The sequence below is a fragment of the Bufo bufo genome, chromosome 3 (assembly GCF_905171765.1).
Source record: "Bufo bufo chromosome 3, aBufBuf1.1, whole genome shotgun sequence".
Taxonomy (NCBI): Eukaryota; Metazoa; Chordata; class Amphibia; order Anura; family Bufonidae; genus Bufo; species Bufo bufo.
The window spans coordinates 698,690,885-698,707,777 of record NC_053391.1 but is presented as its reverse complement, the minus strand read 5'-3'; the positions used below and the strand labels follow the sequence as shown (position 1 = coordinate 698,707,777).

Genomic DNA, 16,893 nt, shown 5'->3' with positions numbered 1-16,893 from the left:
GGGCTGTTTGGGGCTGTGACTCTGAGTCTACATTGTGGTTTTATAGAGTTACATAAGAGCTGGTCTTGAGCAGAAGCTGAAACCATCTCGCTGAATAAAACCGAAACTAAAGAGGGGTTGGAGTCTCCAGTGTCTGGTACTGCAGATTGTACCCTGAAGACCGCTGCATCCGTAAGTACCATGCCCATGTACACATACTGTATATAGATAAACTCTTATACATTCACATCATCTGTTCTGCAGTTCAATACCTAAAGGATAGTTTTCAGTTTCAATGTAGGACTTGTGTCATCTCAGGTTCTTCTTGGTCTCATTTTGGGTCCAGCCCTAGTCTTTTTTTTGCTCTAGATTATCTCCAACCGATCTGTACTGGGAGATCATGCTAGGAGTTGTAGTACTCCACCAACTAGAGTGTCATCGTTTGTGCACTACTGTGGGATAGCCACCAGATGATTTAGTAAATGAAAGATGTGCATTGCAAAAGTGGCCCTGGTGATCTAATTCTGCACCATGGATGGCAGATTTCAAAGAAGAGGCATCAGAGAGGCGAGGCTGGCCATGACGGGTGAAAACTGCAGATTAAATTGACGCAAATGGATCATTTTTGTCATCAATGGTCAATGTGGTCATCAGTAAAAAAAAAAAATCACCATTATTATTTGTCACAGGTCGGTTGTAAATCTTTATTGTCTGGTCGTACATCTGTAATCTAATGCAGCACCAGCCAAGTGGATGACATCTTAACGGATCTCATCTAAGTGCTGGTCAGACTTTCCATGTGTAAACTGACACGTGGCACAGATTTTACAATCCGCAGCATGTCAATTTACATTATGAATATTCATTGTGGATTTTTACTTCTTTCCATGTGAGGGGAGAAATCCACCACAAATTCACCCCAAAATTTGTATGGAATACATGTGGGTTTTAATGTGGATTTTCCACATCACTGTAAAACCTGCAGTGGAAATATCCTAGGGACGTTGTAAGACGCTGTCATTTTAGGTCCAAAATCCTGTGCAGATTAATTCCAATCATTTTAACGTCACATCTCCATCACATGATATTGATGTCTGCGCTGGAACTTCCAACCCAAATTCCACCAAAATGTCAGAAAGAAAATAACTGCGAAAATGCCGGAAACCTGACGCATCCATTACAGTCAGGTGACGGCACTGCCATTGTTTCCATTATATCATTCCTATAATGGAAAATAAAAAAGGAAGGAAAAGCAGAGGTGTGAACATGGCCGCAGACCCAAGTTTATCAATACATTTGACCCTTTTCTAGTGCATTTTACTCCAGAATTGCTGTTGGATACATTTATGAACCATTTGTTCCCAACATTAGAGCCATTTTGTCAGTTTGTAAAAGTGGAGTGAAAAGTGGACGTGTCTCGCTACTTGACCAGGTTTTAAACATGTTTATGGCGAATGCGACTTTTGAAATGTCCCAAAACATTTGCGCAATATCACTCCAGCAGGTGGAGAAAAAAAAACATTTCTAGAATCTAGACAAGTGTAAAGATGCAAGAAATGTATCAATATATTGCAATATTATTGATAAAGTGGTTACAAACAATGACAACCAAGCCTTCTTCAAAACTGGCTTAAAAATACTACGCAAGGTAAATTCCCCGCATAGAGGTACAAGATAAAATGATATCTTCCTATGGCCACTATAGGGAGCTTAGTAGCTGAAAACATACAGACATATGTAGCTACTACTAGAGGGAGGTCAGGAGATTACTACATACAGATATATACAGCCACCACTAGAGGGAGCTAAGGAGATTACTGCATACAGATATATACAGCCACCACTAGAGGGAGCTCAGTAGATTACTACATACAGATATATACAGCCACCACTAGAGGGAGCTCAGGAGATTACTACATACAGATATATACAGTCACCACTAGAGGGAGCTCAGGAGATTACTACATACAGATATATACAGCCCCCACTAGGGGGAGCTCAGGAGATTACTACATACAGATATATACAGCCACCACTAGAGGGAGCTCAGGAGATCACTACATACAGATATATACAACCACCACTAGAGGGAGCTCAGGAGATTACTACATACAGATATATACAACCACCACTAGAGGGAGCTCAGGAGATTAATACATACAGATATATACAGCCACCACTAGAGGGAGCTCAGGAGATTACTACATACAGATATATACAGCCACCAATAGAGGGAGCTCAGGAGATTACTACATACAGATATATACAGCCACCACTAGAGGGAGCTCAGGAGATTACTACATACAGATATATACAGCCACCACTAGAGGGAGCTCAAGAGATTACTACATACAGATATATACAGCCACCACTAGAGGGAGCTCAGGAGATTACTACATACAAATATATACAGCCACCACTAGAGGGAGCTCAGGAGATTACTACATACCGATATATACAGCCACCACTAGAGGGAGCTCAGGAGATTACTACATACAGATATATACAGCCACCACTAGAGGGAGCTCAGGAGATTACTACATGCAGATATATACAGCCACCACTAGAGTAGCTCAGGAGATTACTACATACAGATATATACAACCACCACTAGAGGGAGCTCAGAAGATTACTATATACAGATATACACAGCCACCACTAGAGGGAGCTAAGGAGATTACTGCATACAGATATATACAGCCACCACTAGAGGGAGCTCAGGAGATTACTACATACAGATATATACAACCACCACTAGAGGGAGCTCAGAAGATTACTATATACAGATATACACAGCCACCACTAGAGGGAGCTCAGGAGATTACTACATACAGATATATACAGCCACCACTAGAGGGAGCTCAGGAGATTACTACATACAGATATATACAGCCACCACTAGAGGGAGCTCAGAAGATTACTACATACAGATATATACAGCCACCACTAGAGGGAGCTCAGGAGATTACTACATACAGATATATACAGCCACCACTAGAGGGAACTCAGGAGATTACTACATACAGATATATACAGCCACCACTAGAGGGAGCTCAGGAGATTACTACATACAGATATATTCAGCCACCACTAGGGGGAGCTCAGGAGATTACTACATACAGATATATACAGCCACCACTAGAGGGAGCTCAGGAGATTACTACATACAGATATATACAGCCACCACTAGGGGGAGCTCAGGAGCTTGATAGGTACAGATCTATACATCCACCACTAGGGGGAACTCAATAGCTCAATAACTACAGCTATATGCTTACTGCATACAAATATGTACAGCCACCTCTAGAGGGATCTTGTAAGCTTACTCTATACAGATGCAGTATATACGGCCACCAGTATGGGAATCTTTGGAGCTCTCTCCATACGAAATATGATTCAGTTACAGATAAGTCTGTCATGTATTTTTGGCATAGATGGTGGTGTCTCCATGAGGTGGATAAAGTCTAATGTCTATGGGCAGCTTCAGATTGACCAGCTTCTGGATTGTCCACTCAGCACATGCCTTGCAGGCCTCTGTGCATGATCCTGAGGAAATCCGCTGTAAAAAGGGGAAGTTCTACAACCCGTGCTGATTCATTTTAGGCTCTGATGCATCTGAGTGATTCTGAAAGGGGAAGTTCTCATTTAGACATCTCTATTTAAAGGCGCAGTCAACAACTAAGTGTTTATTGATCAAGTCTAGCCCGTACTGATGACCCTACAAACCAATGGTAGCCATGACAACTTTTGGTTCAAAAGATCTTCCACTTTTTAGTTTTAAGTGAATTAAGGAAAATGTTCACTGTAGTTCCCCCTATAGGTGACTATCCTGGAAGTCAATGCCCCACCCTTTAAAGAGCCTCCAGAGGATAGAGAAAAGTTGCAGCTTGGATTGTGACTAATGAAGTCCTAAGAAATTGACGAAAAGGAGTTCTCCGAGACGGGAACCCCTGTTGAGATGGCTGGCCAAGGTGCAGAAGTCTCACCTGTCAGAGGCATTTCCGGTCCAGTGCAACTCTGCTTCCAGTCCTTGCTGGATCGGTAGTGTGCTGTCCACATGCGCTCAATGCATGGCCTCAGCAGTGAGGCCTTCAGTCATGGCATGTGACCGCTGCCACCACTAAGGCCACTGATTGTTTAGTCTATGGTGATGTACATGTAGACAGCATGTCACACTTTCAATGGAGGCAGAGGAGAAGTGAGCTCTTCATTGGACCCCGAGCACATGTGAAAGGTGAGACCTTTTTTTTTAAAAAACTTTGCACCCTGTCACCCAACCACTTCAACATGGGTTCCTGGTCTTGGGAAACCTCTGTATTGGCATGCTCTAACACAGGCGAAAAAGACAGTCCAAAGAAAGTAATCTGTCTATTGAAAGCTTCAGGTAGAGGTCTCGCCTTGGATGCCACCATCTTCATGGAGTGGAAGAGGTCACTTTTGGGTGGTGCTGTGATCACACCCATACTTGTTAATGTCAGAGGACAACCAGAGAATGTTTTTCAGTTATTTATTGCCCGAGCCGGACACAACTGAGGACCGTTTGGCTGTCCGGCATCTGAGTCGGATAGCCTCGAATGGTGCTGGACACGTTAATACTCTGGTTTGAAAAACACTGGTCAGTATTTTTGGTCTGGTGCAACACTGGAGAGAAACTACACAAGATCCTCAAACATAAGCAGCACAGACATCCTAAAACATATCTCACCTGCTCTGTGTGCAGAGTATTGATGTCAATAGGACAATGTTGTGGGCAAGGTCTGAGGTCAGCTGTGACCATCATCAATTGTCATTGCTAGATCTTAGCAAACCTTCAGTTTTATTACAGTGGTGTTACCTGCAACTTCTAATCCTGCCCTGTGAAGATAATGAGGTGACTGCTGACATAGAGCTCTATTAATAATGAGATGAATACAGACCCTGCCTTCTGATGATAATGAGAGGAGAGCTACCCGGTCCACTGATGATAATGAGATGAGTGCTGAACCTGCCCTAAGATAATAATGAGATGACTGCTATACTGAAAGGATTTGGACCTTTCTGGACCTCTACGACCACCTTGGTTTGATGTCACTGACGTCAGGAGAGATGTTTCTCAGTTGGCAATAATAGACACACACAAGAATTATTGAGAAACACTCTAATTTTCTTATGCTATAGCTTGGCCGTATATAGGCAGTAGAAAAGTTTGCATAACAACAGCGTTAAACCAATCATAAAGATAAACATTGGTGCTCATACAGATACTACCGGAACATCCTTTTATGGGTATGTAATACGTCACATATAAGAATGTGCGCAGTTGTGCCGAATGACCCTGAATGAGACAAGAAGCGTCAATTTTGATGTAAATTTGTTTTCCCTTAGTCCTAACAGCAGCACAAGTGGGGTATTCGCCCCTGTGAAGCTGGTCAGGACAGGCAGAATTTTTGTTGAATAAAATTCTGCATCATCAATAATTAATTAATTCCTCCCCCCCCCCTTATATAGTCCGTCCCCAACAGGACCAGTTGCTTTTTTAAGTAATCATAACAGCATAGAGGGAGGGATATTTGTGTGCTGCTGTTAGGACTAAGGGAAAACAAATTTACGTCAAAATTGACGCTTCCCTTTCATCCTAAACCAGCAGCACAAGTTGGGAAGTAGCAAGAACCTCACACACATTTTGGGAGGGCTAAAGGACTTCCTACTGACTAGTTGAACTATCCCACAGGAGTTAGGAATCTGACTTATGGGAGAGCAGCATTTAGCACAGACCGTCCAAAGGCTGTTCCCTCTGCACGCCTACTCTCTAGGCGATAATGGGAAATAAAGGTATTTTGCGTACTCCACGAGGCGGCAGCACAGATCTGCTCTAAAGGGATTAATTTCCTTTCTGCATATGACGTAGAAACTGCCCTAGTAGAATGGGCAGATAAGAAAGATGGCGGTGGTAAGTCCTGGGACATAAAAGCCAGCTTAATAGCCTCCTTAATCCATCTACTCAAGGTATGCTTGGAAACCTTGAGTCCTCTGTTGTTCCCTGCATAAGCAATAAGCAGATTTTCCAATCTCCTGAATGATGCATGTTGCAACTAATGCTATTACTATAATAATTATCAGGATAATGATTCCCAACTGTACAAGCGCCTGTTTCCAGGTAGTGAACCAGCCAAAATACTGATCCCAAGGGTTATCGATACCTGAGTTTCTTTTGAGCTCGATTGATAAATCCTGGAGTTTCTTTATTGCCAGTGTGACCTTACCATTAGGGCCGGTGTTGTTGGGTCTGAACGTGCAGCAGGATGAGGGCTCCGTCAATACCTTCCAGACACCACCTCTTTCTGCAAGTATCATATCGAGTGCCATGCGGTTTTGAAATGTCATAATGGAATCTGCCGGTACCTGTTCTGCTGCGCCCTGTAACGCATCCCTGGTGCAGTCTACAAACCTTTGTTGATTATAGTAAATAGAGTTGATCCAGTTTACATTTTTGTTGATTGTTATGTGGGGAATTATGGATTCAAATCCTGCTGCCCCCTGACCTCTGGCCTTGAATTCATCAGGGACCCCTCCTGTGACCCCGATTGCATCAATATACACGTGTGGGTCGAAGCTACCTTTTGGGAGGGCGCGACGGTTGCGTATATGTGTGTTGGCATCTTTATCATTTTCAGTGGAGATGTGTATGTTCATGATGGCTTTAGCAAGGGCACATTCACCTTTCCAGGAACCCTCTAGATCTTATCTTTCCATCCCCACAGATCCAATATACATCTCCAATGGAGTATACTTGATTCTGTGTGAGGGAGGTATCTGTTCCACTGTAAGTCGCACAGTATCCTTCAGTGAAATTACCCAGGGATCTTCCTTGATCTCCCCCTCTGTGGCAGGTATAGTCACCAGGATAGATATGTATACCTGCACCAGGGCGAGGAGTGGGTATTTTTGCTTCCATTCTTCACATGCAGACTGGTTACTAGATGAATTTGAGAATAATTGCAAAAAACATTCCTCCACACTAGAGGGCAATATTAAGGGCACAGTACCGAGGTGAGGCTTAGCGGTCCCACATATATAACAATTACTTTTATTTACTGAAGCTGCGCTGTACTTCATCCATTCTAACCATAGGTTGGCATCAGAGAACCCAGTTTCTGCTGCCAGGGTATCCTCATAGGTAGGGTCAGAAATAGCCAGCATGTTTCCTAGGGACTGTATATGGGTTTTTAGAGGGTATGTCCGTTTCTGAGGTTTGACACATATCTCTTATTTCAAAGTGTCTGGTGACCATTGAAATCTCTGCCCCCCCCCCAGTGAAAGTACCATCCCAGCACGTAATCTCCTTCATCACCTTTGTTGGGATTTTCTATGTTTATAATTATTTTCATCTCAGACACCATCTTAGGGCATGGTCACCCTGTAGGATATAGGCTAACATCTATGTGACAGTCCCCTCCGTTGATAATTGTCATTCTACTAATCAAGGATTTACCATTCTTATCCTTTCGATTAAGGGCATTCTGTGGTTTATACCCCCAGTCTTCTCCTGTATTCCATCCTACTGACCCCCAGTATGCGCACCCCAATAAGGGTCAGTAATACAGATATAAGTGCACTGTAAAGAAAAAGGAATTCCTTTGCTCTATGAGAAAAGACCTCAAGACGTACTCCACCTGCGCCCGAGAAGTACGCAACTCTCCCACTGAGTCAGATCTTGCAATCAGCCGAGAGACACGTGGGACGCGACCAACTCCATAGCCGGGACGCCGGCACACATCACGGAGTGTAAACTTATTTATACGTTTCAGCAAGCGAAGAAATATAGGCAAAGGTAAGCCCACATAGTGGGTCAAAACTTGTGAGGCAATATACCAAGACATTAAAAGGGGAAATAACAAACTGTACCCAGATATACATCAAGGATCTGTTTTCAATGATTGAACTTTGATACAAACCTGGCAGTATCTCACAGATACAAAAGAGACTACATTCTGACGGGACTGCGACACATAGAAGAAACATTGTATTATGGGGAACGCTACTTTTGGACGTAAGTTGAATTGATAATGAATACCCAGGGACATTCAAGCACATAAGTGCATTTTAAACATAAGATCGAGGACACCATTATAAGTTACATAGATAGATGTGTAACAATCTTATGCCATTTTAGAGATCATTGCTGAATGAACAGAGGCTGATCGTTCTATTTATCCTCCTCCTGAATCCAAATATAACTTTCAGGATTTGTACTGAATACTAAAGTGAGGACATGTGGGCCACCAGTCTCAGTCCAAAAACGATATACTAATAATTGCCAATTGTTCCCTATTGTATTTTAATATAGTGTTTTTTATTGTATATTGCTATTTTATTGTGATTTTATTGTAAGTTTTATGAATAAATTGTGTCCTATATCTCCATATACGAGTGCCCATCCATATCTTTTCTACATTTTAATCCATTTTTGAGGGGTGATCTCAAACTTTGGTTGGTGCACCTACCTTGAGGGTAACAGAGGTGATCGGATCTCTTGAATCAATTTCTAATACAGATATAAGCCTGTCCATTCTTGTAGTGGTTGCCGCATCTCGTGGAAGGACTGCACTTCATTATGCTGCATAAACAGAAGGAGTAAGTTACAACTTGAGTACTGGAGGAATTGCACCAGAAGGTAGTTGTGGCGAAACCAACCTCGCCACTGGGTTTCAGAGGGGCCTGGCTACCAGCCTCTTGCCTCAGGATTATGGCCCATACTAACTTTAAAGGAGAAGACAGACCGGCCGCACAGCTTAAATCTGTCTTTGGAATTGTATTGTATGTTATGTGAGGGTACCCAGATAGCAAATTTTATTGTATTCGTGTATTCTGAGTGCCATTCACCTAATGATATGCACTCAGACTTGAGCTATCTGGGATATGTTAAATGTCTGTGTTTGCTGTGGGGGTGTGACATTGTGTGTTTGGGTGGTGATTCCTGTCCTGTTGTCCCCACATGTGTATTGGCGATTTCCCTTTGTCCTGAGAGATAATTGAATTGCTCCTCGGGTGTCTCCAGGGCAGAGAGGAGGAAACCATGATGCATTGTGGGGATGTGTTGTGTCTGTGTATCCTGAGTGCTACGTATCTGTCCTGTGTCACAGTCTTCCTTCTGGTCCCCTAGGGGCGTGTCCACCAGATGGGGACCTGCATAAATATGGGCGGGTAGCCCTCAATAAAGAGTGCCTGTTTTATCCTTCATCATGTTGAGGCTGGTGTTTGGGTAACTGATCAACACTGGGGGATTGCTATACGCTGAAGATTTGCTATACTCCCCTGGCTTTACTACTAGCTCTTGTAAGAGCTGCTCCTGCTCTCTGGTTTTAGGAGAGGTTCACCCACTGGAGCCTGGAGCCTTGTCATAGGTCCAGGGTGGGTAGGAGACTGTGAAACCTCAATCAAGCTTCGGCGGTTCTTGGGGTCTGCAGTGCTTACAGTGTCAAGTGGAGTGCTTGGAGTCCTCGGGAAGCACTAGGAGCAACTATCAACGGAGGTACCCGGTCGGGGTGCTAGGTGTTCCGTTACATTTGGTGGCAAGCAGTGGGATGGCGTCCTAGTGTGAGGAGAAGCAGCTCGGAGACAACGTTCGTGGATTTACTAAATTGAGGGCAACGCTAGTATCCGTACATCGTCCCTGGCTACAGCAGGATGGAATCGGCTAGTCTTCGGACAGCGTTTCTGAGGGTATGTCCATTCTGAGGATTGACACATATCTCTTATTTCAAAAATGTCACATCAGGTACAATGGGTGCAATAGGGATGATGAGACTATTAATTGCCCTTAAGTCTTGTACAAATCTTAACGTACCATCGGCATTCGTCACCGGATTGATGGGTGTACTGTATGGTGAGACAGTGTCCTCTAGGACTCCGGTCCGTAGGAATTCCTGTATCATGGGTCTTAACCCTTAGATTTTCTATTTCGATAGTGGGTATTGTTTTTGGTACACCGTGGTTGCATCTGCTCTGAGTGTGGCCCTATATGGAGTACAGTCAATGAATCCTGTGTCATAGTCTCCGGATGACCACAGGTTAGGGTCAATGTCCTCCAATTCTTGTGACTCAAATGTGGTGAGTGTAGGAAAAAATGATGATGATGATGATGAGGGTTTGGCAATAGGTATGAGATCTGATTTCACATACAGTCCTCCCTGAGATGCAAAAACCTCAAGTTTCAACTTGCAAAACAAATCTCTACCTAAGAGGTTTACTGGACACTCAGGGATGATGCTGAAAGTGTGGTCAGTGATGTAATCTCCGTCTATGGTTTCAAGTGTCAGTGGGTCAGTTTTGTATGTTTTTGTAAGAACCCCATTGATTCCCATGGAAGGATCGGACTTTCTTAAAGGACCTTTGTTAAAATCCCTACATAGGACACTGGATGTGGCTCCGCTATCTACCATGAAACCTACCTTTCTCCCCGCTACTGTTAAGAGAATGATAGGTGAGTCTTTCCAATGTTTTGTGACCTGTGTGAAAGTGGGGGTACCGTCCTCTGGGCAGCATCAGTGTTGACCCTGCTGGTTCCAGTCAATGGGAAACTTTGGGTTCTGGCTATCCCTTACCTGGGGCTGAGTGCCAGGGTTTGAGTAGCGCTGTTGTCTGGGCACCGGGCATTGCCCAATGTCCCTCTTTACCACATTTAAAACATACAGTGGAAGATGGTGGCTGCTGCTGCCCAGGGGTTTGATTTGGGCGGTAAGGTTTCTGCTGAGACTGGGGTGGACCTCTGTTACCTTGACCTTGATAGCCTCTGTTCCTGTTCCCCCATCCCCTCTTGTTTCTGTTGCCGGCATACCCATGAGTAGTTATAGATCTTTTTACCTCGAAACAGCCTGCTGCCTCTTTCTCATATAAATGCTTTTCAAAATCCGCAACGTCATCAGAAGTCCAGGAGGATACGTTCTGTTTCACGGTAAGCATCAAACTAGGCAATAGGTTGTTTACAAAGGAGATCACCAAACTATCCTGGTTAGTCCCTGTGAGACCTGCTTCGTGTTTCCAGCAGTCTATGAACTGTTTCCAGAAGTCGGTAACTGACTCATATTTCTTTTGTTTGCATGCTACCGCTATGGGGAGGGAGGACCTCTGTTTGAAAACCTCTTTCATGTGTTCCGTGAGTTCTTCCCACATCTTATTCCTGCCCTGGTCTGTGTTCAGGCTGTATGTAGTAGCATCGGGAGTTGTCTGAATGAGGCTAATGCTGGGTATTTTAACCCAATCCCACCCTGAGTGCATCCCTATTATACCATCCAATATCAGCTTCATATCCTCCTGTGTGTAATTTCTCCCCTTACATGCCCTTTTCAGATAGGTGATAGTACATAATGGTGCTGTAGTGGGTTTGGGACAATGTTTGATAATCCTATTGATGTCCTCTATTTCTATGGGTTTCTTCAGTAACTGATCTCCTATTGTCATAAAGGGGAATGAATCCTCGTGTCCCTTCTCCTGTTCTTTACTCCTAGTGTGTTGAGCGACGGGACTGGTTAACCTATCTTCCCTCCCTTTGTGTCTTTTCAGTGAAACGTGTGTTTTTTTGTACAACCTGTGGGTGGGGGGGGGGGGGGGGTAGGTGGGAGATGTCGCGTTGATGAGACACTAGGGGGTGATTTGTTGAACATAACAATTTTATCCCGAACACTGGGTGATTCTATTGGTGTGGACGCTTGTCCTCCTGTTGCTTCGGTGGAAGAATAAGGTTGTTGAAAGACAGACGCTGATATCTGTTCCACCAAGGACACGGGCGGGCGGGGTGCTGTGGGCACTGGTTGCAGGACAATATGACCCGCAGCCAATATTTCCTCCTCTGAGAAAGAAGGGTAGCGCTTCTGAATGCTCTCTTTTCAGTCACCGTGTGGTTTTTTGTTACACTCAGGGTTTTGTATGGCGGTGGTTTTTCTAGGATTTTGTTCTCCCTTCCGTTTCTGAGGTCCGCCTCAAGATCATGTTTATTTAAGTCATTGGGTACCTTTTTAGGTGATTTGGCCTTTTTTGTGAGCCTATCATACCAATGACATGCTATTTCTAACCATTGTTCTCTTCCTTTTTGTATATACAGTCGTGGCCAAAAGTTTTGAGAATTACATAAATATTGGAAAAGTTGCTGCTTAAGTTTTTATAATAGTAATTTGCATATACTCCAGAATGTTATGAAGAGTGATCAGATGAATTGCATAGTCCTTCTTTGCCATGAAAATTAACTTAATCCCAAAAAAACCTTTCCACTGCATTTCATTGCTGTCATTAAAGGACCTGCTGAGATCATTTCAGTAATCGTCTTGATAACTCAGGTGAGAATGTTGACGAGCACAAGGCTGGAGATCATTATGTCAGGCTGATTGGGTTAAAATGGCAGACTTTACATGTTAAAAGGAGGGTGATGCTTGAAATCATTGTTCTTCCATTGTTAACCATGGTGACTTGCAAAGAAACGCGTGCAGCCATCATTGCGTTGCATAAAAATGGCTTCACAGGCAAGGATATTGTGGCTACTAAGATTGCACCTCAATCAACAATTTATAGGATCATCAAGAACTTCAAGGAAAGAGGTTCAATTCTTGTTAAGAAGGCTTCAGGGCGTCCAAGAAAGTCCAGCAAGCACCAGGATCGTCTCCTAAAGAGGATTCAGCTGCGGGATCGGAGTGCCACCAGTGCAGAGCTTGCTCAGGAAAGGCAGCAGGCAGGTGTGAGCGCATCTGCACACACAGTGAGGCCAAGACTTCTGGAAGATGGCCTGGTGTCAAGAAGGGCAGCAAAGAAGCCACTTCTCTCCAAAAAAAACATCAGGGACAGATTGATCTTCTGCAGAAAGTCTGGTGAATGGACTGCTGAGGACTGGGGCAAAGTCATATTCTCCGATGAAGCCTCTTTCCAATTGTTTGGGCCATCTGGTAAAAGGCTTGTCCAGAGAAGAAAAGGTGAGCGCTACCATCAGTCCTGTGTCATGCCAACAGTAAAGCATCCTGAGACCATTCAGGTGTGGGGTTGCTTCTCATCCAAGGGAGTGGGCTCACTCACAATTTTGCCCAAAAACACAGCCATGAATAAAGAATGGGACCAAAACACCCTCCAACAGCAACTTCTTCCAACAATCCAACAACAGTTTGGTGAAGAACAATGCATTTTCCAGCACGATGGAGCACCGTGCCATAAGGCAAAAGTGATAACTAAGTGGCTCGGGGACCTAAACGTTGACATTTTGGGTCCATGGCCTGGAAACTCTCCAGATCTTAATCCCATTGAGAACTTGTGGTCAATCCTCAAGAGGCGGGTGGACAAACAAAAACCCACTAATTCTGACAAACTCCAAGAAGTGATGATGAAAGAATGGGTTGCTATCAGTCAGGAATTGGCCCAGAAGGTGATTGAGAGCATGCCCAGTCGGATTGCAGAGGTCCTGAAAAAGAAGGGCCAACACTGCAAATATTGACTCTTTGCATCAATGTCATGTAATTGTCGATAAAAGCCTTTGAAACGTATGAAGTGCGTCTAATTATATTTCACTACATCCCAGAAACAACTGACACAAAGATCTAAGAGCAGTTTAGCAGCAAGCTTTGTGAAAACTAATATTTGTGTCATTCTCAAAACTTTTGGCCACGACTGTATGTTGTGTCCCACTGTGGGTCTGGGTCAAAGTGTGGCCAGGCGACTTTGTCTCCCAAACACAGTCCTTTGACCATATCCATGTCATAGGGACTATTGTCCATCCTGCCAAGTTATCTACCCACGGATTGATGAGGTAGTAATTTGTGGGACTAACCCTTGCAACATATTCTTTACATGTTTCTCCTACATTTGGAGGAGGAAACTCCACTTTTGAACCTTGTCCACCCATAATAATATATGACCATACACAGCAATAGTAACAAGGAGGTATGTCTGTACACTTACCACCCAGACAAGACCTCCACAAAACAAGACAGATAATTAATAATTGATCTTATCACTTTAGAGTAATAGTATTCTTATCTATATGGATCAAACCAAGGTAGGTCAGTCTCCCTGAGACTGTTCTCTTACATGTACCCCTGGTACTAAAAAATCTCTGTCGACAGTTAGATAAAGTAAATAGATCTCCTGGAGATCCTATGGTGTGTCCCTGACACAAAACAAATCTCCCTGAGAATTTTTTCCGTGCGTGGCACTCAAGTGCCAGCCTTATTCATGAAAGTACTCCAAGTACTTATTATAAACTCCCGGAGTCTATTTTTAAGGCTTAACAATGTATCCCGGATACATAATAACAACTCACGGGTAGAGATGTGGCCAGTGCCCTCGGACCGGGCAGTGGACAAAAGGGATGTCTCTCTTACCGGACATGAGGATGGCCTTCTCTATCCCGGACGGAGCCCCCAAACTGAAAGGATTTGGACCTTTCTGGACCTATACGACCACCTTGGTTTGATGTCACTGATGTCAGGAGAGATGTTTCTCAGTTGGCAATAATAGACACACACAAGAATTATTGAGAAACACTCTAATTTTCTTATGCTATCGCTTGGCCGTATATAGGCAGTAGAGAAGTTTGCATAACAACAGCGTTAAACCAATCACAAAGATAAACATTGGTGCTCATACAGATACTACCGGAACATCCTTTTATGATCTTAGCAAACCTTCAGTTTTATTACAGTGGTGTTACCTGCAACTTCTAATCCTGCCCTGTGAAGATAATGAGGTGACTGCTGACACAGAGCTCTATTAATAATGAGATGAATACAGACCCTGCCTTCTGATGATAATGAGGGGAGAGCTACCCGGTCCACTGATGATAATGAGATGAGTGCTGAACCTGCCCTAAGATAATAATGAGATGACTGCTGAAAAGTGACCCTGCACAGGCTCAGACTGGTATTCTGCCCTACCAGACAAATTCCAAGTGAACTTTCACACTTCTTTCTTATCTCTAATCCTCATGTATAAGTTCTCCAACACTTTACTGCTGCACCAGATGTTTCCTCCTCCACTCACACTGATCTTACATCACTTGTCTCATCCACCTGTGGTGTATAAATATGTGACTCTTCAGTCACCGTCTTCAGAAATGCCTAAGGAAGAGGCCCAAGGAGCCTCGAAAGCTTGTAATCCTGCTGCAGCGTTATTTCTCCGGCATGGCATGTTTGCGGTGCTGCGGCCGGAACTCCATCCTGTCCCCATTATAGTACATGGGGCCGGGGTGGACTTGTGGCAGCACACGTGTGCGAGCGGTAGTATGGATCCGGCAGGCTGTTCCCCTGCTGGAAAAGCTTAACGCCAGGGTGAAACTGGCCTTACAAATCCGTCTGGAAGACGTCTTGGATCTGCTCGTGACCGCTCGTGTTTCTCAATCTTTGTTCCTGAACCCGTTTTATAATTCTTTTTAACCAAATTGAGGCTACTTTCACACTCGCGTTTGGTGCGGATCCATCATGGATCTGCACAGAGGGATCCGTTCAGATAATACAAACGTCTGCATCCGATCACAACGGATCCGTTTGTATTATCTGTAACATAGCCAAGACACCATTGAATGTCAATGGAGGACGGATACGTTTTCTATTGTGGGCGATTGACTGCAAGCGGCTTTTTGGTGTCCGTCTTCAAAGCGGAATGGAGACTGAACTGATGCATTCTAAGCGGATCCTTTTCCATTCAGAATGCATTAGAATGCAAACTGAGCCCTGAACGGATCTCACAAATGGAAAGCGAAAACGGGAAATAACAAAATATTGTGTAAATCTAAAACTATGTAGCTTTTATTAACTCCTTATTCACCACAGCAAATCAACAAAGACCCATTTATAAACACATGGTACATTATCAGTCCCTAATGTGTATAATTGAACATGAGGGTTAGTTTTATAGCAGTATTATAGTAGTTATATTCTTGTACATAGGAGCAGTATTATAGTAGATATATTCTTGTACATAGGAGCAGTATTATAGTAGTTATAGTCTTGTACATAGGAGCAGTATTATAGTAGTTATAGTCTTGTACATAGGAGCAGTATTATAGTAGTTATATTCTTGTACATAGGAGCAGTATTATAGTAGTTATAGTCTTGTACATAGGAGCAGTATTATAGTAGTTATATTCTTGTACATAGGAGGCAGTATTATAGCAGTTATATTCTTGTACATAGGAGCAGTATTATAGTAGTTATATTCTTGTACATAGGAGCAGTATTATAGTAGTTATAGTCTTGTACATAGAAGGCAGTATTATAGTAGTTATATTCTTGTACATAGGAGCAGTATTATAGTAGTTATATTCTTGTACATAGGAGCAGTATTATAGTAGTTATATTCTTGTACATAGGAGCAGTATTATAGTAGTTATATTCTTGTACATAGGGAGCAGTATTATAGTAGTTATATTCTTGTACATAGGAGCAGTATTATAGTAGTTATATTCTTGTACATAGGAGCAGTATTATAGTAGTTATATTCTTGTACATAGGAGCAGTATTATAGTAGTTATATTCTTGTACGTAGGAGCAGTATTATAGTAGTTATATTCTTGTACATAGGAGCAGTATTATAGTAGTTATATTCTTGTACATAGGAGCAGTATTATAGTAGTTATATTCTTGTACATAGGAGCAGTATTATAGTAGTTATATTCTTGTACATAGGAGCAGTATTATAGTAGTTATATTCTTGTACATAGGAGCAGTATTATAGTAGTTATATTCTTGTACATAGGAGCAGTATTATAGTAGTTATATTCTTGTACATAGGAGCAGTATTATAGTAGTTATATTCTTGTACATAGGAGCAGTATTATAGTAGTTATATTCTTGTACATATGAGCAGTATTATAGTAGTTATATCCTTGTACATAAGAGGCAGTATTATAGTAGTTATATTCTTGTACATAGGAGCAGTATTATAGTAGTTATATTCTTGTAC

The 16,893-nt window shown here is 42.9% G+C and overlaps 1 long non-coding RNA gene across 1 annotated transcript; it reads left to right on the top strand.

Annotated features, from left to right (window-relative positions):
- Positions 1-60: 60 nt before the first annotated feature.
- LOC120994226 lies at positions 61-14,828 on the top strand. The gene is made up of 3 exons (XR_005777366.1): positions 61-171; positions 4,735-4,741; positions 14,816-14,828. It is a non-coding gene; the product is annotated as an uncharacterized LOC120994226 (long non-coding RNA).
- Positions 14,829-16,893: the final 2,065 nt, after the last annotated feature.